The sequence below is a fragment of the Sorex fumeus genome, unplaced genomic scaffold (genome assembly GCF_029834395.1).
Source record: "Sorex fumeus unplaced genomic scaffold, SorFum_2.1 ptg000045l, whole genome shotgun sequence".
Classification (NCBI taxonomy): domain Eukaryota; kingdom Metazoa; phylum Chordata; class Mammalia; order Eulipotyphla; family Soricidae; genus Sorex; species Sorex fumeus.
The window spans coordinates 618,862-623,246 of NW_026606102.1; positions in this window are offsets into that span (position 1 = coordinate 618,862).

Sequence of the window (4,385 nt, forward strand, 5' to 3'; positions counted from 1 at the left end):
CTAGAGACAAGAGCTAGGATGTTTGCTCCACGGTTGGAAGCCTGCCACATGTGTTGGGGGAGAAGGCAGTTGGGAAAGAGAATGAACCACTAAGTCAATGATGGTTGAAGGGATCTCTTGGGAGAGAAATGTGTGCTGAAAGTAGACAAAGAACCAAACATGATGGCCTCTCAGTATCTGCATTGCAAACCATAATACCCCAAAGTAGAGAAAGAGTAAAAGGGAGAGTGTCTACCACAGAGGCAGAGGATGGAGTGGGGTGGGGTGGAGGTGGCAGGAGGGATACTGGGGACATTTTTGATGGGAAATGTACACTGGTGGAGGGATGGATGTTCAATCATTGTATGACTAAAACTCAATCATGAAAGCTTTGTAACTGTGTCTCACAGTGTTTCAATAAAAAATAATAAAATTTTAACTTTGGCAGCAAAAATAGGAAACTTATAAAATAAACCAGAAATTCCAAGTAGGAAAAAAAAACTTAATCCATCTTACATTAGTACTTGTACAGCCTGAAGTATTTGACTTCATATTTTTACAAATAAACATTTTCTCTACCATTCAGAAACTGACTCCCCGCCATGGAAATTTCTTTTTAAAAAATTAACTAAATAATTTTATTGAATCACCAGTGATACAGTTACAAAATTGTTCATGATTGTGTTTCAGTCATGCAATGTTACATCATCCAATGGAAATTTCATGTCAATTTCAGTCATATGTTGTTCCATTATATTTGGAACTATGCTAGGCCCTTTAAATGGTATATTTATGCTGAGTTAGTCTCAAACTTATTTTTTTATGGGGATAAAATTCAGTGGTGCTGGAGGGTTCAAAGTCACTTTCGGTGATGCTCAATGCAGAAGTTCAAGCCTGAGGACCAGATAGACAGTACAATGGTTAGGGAGCTTGCCTGGCATGTGACTGACCCAGATTCAGTTCCTCTCATCTCATATTTTTGCCCGCTCCTGGTGGATCACTCACCAGCAGTGATCCCTGAGCACAGAGCCAGAAATAAGTTTTGAGTACTTTTGGGTATGGTTCCCAAGCAAACAAACAAAATCAGAAGTTCAAAAATCAGAAGTCCATTATTCAGTTCTGGTGTTGCTCTGCGTACAGGATCTAACTCAGGGTCTCACACAGGCTAGCACGTGTTCTTCCACTGAAGCCTCAACCCCGCTCACTGCCCATGCTATGTGACCTTTGTAACTTTAAAGTAAGTTTTAATATCTTGTAAAGAAAAAAATAGTTGTCCATTGGTTACAGATTTTAGGTGGTACTGGATTTTTTTTTAAATGATTATTGTGAGAACTATATTATTCTAAGTGAATTTGATAATTATTTTATCCTGTTTCCCCAAAACAATGAATTCATTGCACTATGTCTGCCAGTATAGGAAACACTTTATTTTGTGATTATTAAGAAGTCTTCCATAAAATGTGTCACTCTAGCTTAGTATTTCATTTCTTTTCATAATTTTAAATTATATTCCGCCTTTAGCTTGCTCGAGCGGGCCCAGTAACGTCTCCATTGGAGACTTTGTTGTTACTGTGTTTGGCATATCGAATACTCTCGGTAGCTTGCCGGGCTCTCCGAGAGGGGCGAAGGAATCGAACTCGGGTCGGCCATGCTGGCCGCTTGTAAGGCGAACGCCCTACCGCTGTGCTATACCGCCTTTAGCTTAGCACTGTGATTTCCCACTATGAGCAAGAAATCTTTTCCATGTTCCTTTCTAAGTGCTTGCTGCAGTAAAAGAACTATCATTCTACCTAACATCGTTTAACACAAATCTGAAGATTCTTTAACCTTCTTTATAAGTCTCACACAAAACTTGCTGATTGTTCTACCTGCATTAGAAACTCTCTCTCCTTTTTTTTTTGGTACTGTTTTGGGCCACACCCAGCAATGCTTAGGGGTTACTCCTGGCTCTGTACCCAGTTATTACTCCTGACAGTGCTCTGGGGACACTATGGGATGCCATGGGTGAGCTGAGTGCTAGGTAAGCACCCCACCTACTGGACTAACTCTCTGGTCCCTAAATGTTCTCCTTTATACTGAGTGAGTTAGCTTGGCTGCCTTAACAAATACCATATTCTAGGTGTTTAAGCAACAGAGCTTTATTTTCTCCTAGTTTTGTAGGTAAAAAGTTCCAGACTTGGGGGAGTTGGCAAGGTTATGGTCAGTGCCAGAGTCAGTGTGCTCTCTTCCCAGCTTGCAGAAGGCCACCTTCTCCCTGTGTTCCCAAATGGACTTTGGCTGGTATATTTGAGGGGATCAGGCTGGTGTGGGGAGAGTGTAGAGACAGGCAGAGAGATAGACCATGTGACGGTCACCATTTCTTCTTCTTAGCAGACTACCAAGTTGATCAGATTGGGGTCTCACCCTTCCTGCCCCACTTAATCCAATGATCTTCTCTCCAAATGCAGTTACACTAGGGATGAGCGATTCCACATAAGAACTCAGAGGGAGGCACACTGGGCACACTTCCAGTGTGGAGCAGTTACTCTCTTTTTCTCTTTCATGCTTTTGGCCTTGAGATTTGCTTTGTCCAAGGGTATTGTCGACATTGCCTTTGGCTTGTGTCTATTATCTCGCATTGTTTCAAATTTCAAATTTAACGGAACTTGAATTTGAATCTTTCTTTGTCTCAGTGTATTTTCAGTTTGTTTCCTAAAATCACACGCAGCTTGCTTTTATTTGTTCAGGCAACTCATATAGGATGAATGATACCTGATATATCTGATACAAGTCTCAATCGTCTAAGGTTTGCTTTAATGAGTTTGCATGGCGAATTCTCCTCCCTTCCCTGTTCCTTTAGTAAGACTACTCTTCTTTTCCACTACTTGATCATTACTTCCCACTATTAGATATTAACATTTTGACTTCTTCCCCATCCCCTTTTTTCTGGTTTTGTGGTTACACTCAACAGTGTTCAGAGTTTCTCGGCCATGAGTTGTCAACAATGAGCAGCTCTCTGGCACGACCATGGCACCAGAGGCACATGGAACTAATCCAGAGAGCCCAGCAGCTTGCGGCAGAAATGTGAATGGACTATGCGTTAAATTCTGGCGCCATGCCCCCGTGGGAGGGAAAGGGTGTCTGTCTCTTCTTCTTTTCCCCTTCCCCGTGCCACAGCAGCACGGTGGCCGCTGTCTCAGAGCTTATTGGAAAGCCAGATATGAGCTGGTGGTGACGGGGCAACTGCAGCCTCATGGGAAGGGGGGCAGAACTGGCTCGTCCCTCACACCCAACAGAGGCCATGAGTTGCCCCACCAAGAGCGGCTCTCTGGCATGGCCATGGAACCAGATGCACAGAAACCAATCTCATAATTATCTGGCTCTTGGCAGAAATTCCCCCGGATTTAATTAATAAAATATCAGAAATCCAAAATTGCGTGGCCGCGACATCATATGGTCTGCATAACCAGCAATAGAAAACAAATTATTTCACAATGCCTTTTCAGCAGTTCTGAATTTTGGGGGGAAATTCCAAACAATTTCCTGGCTGTTCCTCGCCGGGGCCCCTTGGAGGGGAGCGGGTTGAGCTTTCCTCCCCGCCCCGACCAGGGCTCCGGCAGCCGAAGACCTCCAGGATCAGCCACCACCATGCTGAGACCACTCTCCGCACACATGAAGGTACTGGCAGAGGGACAAATCCACGCGGGTTCCGGGGCCAAGATCTCCAAGCCTACTCGGATTGGAGTCGAGCATCCTCCACCCAGATCCTCCAAATTCCAGTAGGCGGGGGTCACACCCACCACCTGGCCCCCTGGCGCCGTGTAATCCCATCAACGGCCAAGACTCAGAGACTATAAAATCCAGCTACCGGAACCGTGTGGCCGCATTCGCTGCCGCGCGACATCTTATCAGGACATCTTTTTTATGACATCTTATTATCTCATTCCTACTTTGGACAAACTTGCAGGCTATCGAATGTAGCCTGCCCATAGGGCAGAGTCTGGCAAACTCCCCGTGGCGTACCAAATATGCCAAATACCAGTAACAATGATGGGTCTCATTCTCCTAAAGAGCCTTGAATATAATCTCAGGGCTAGGATGAAAGAGACGTTACTGGGGCCTGCTCAAGGCAATCGACGAATAACAGGATGATGAAATGAAATGAAATGAAAATGGTGCATCTTTTGTCGAAATAATGAGTGTATTCACAGTAGTTAGAGTAAGTAGAAATCATCTGCCTCACAGGCATCGGGAGGGGTGGGGGGATATATTTGGGTTCTTGGTGGTGAAAAATAATTACTGGTGAGGAGAGGGGTGTTTGATTATTGTATGACCGAGACTTAAACCTGAAAGCTTTGTAACTTTTCTCACGGTGATTCAATAAATAAAATTAAAAAAAAAAAACAATGTTCAGGGTTTACTCCTGG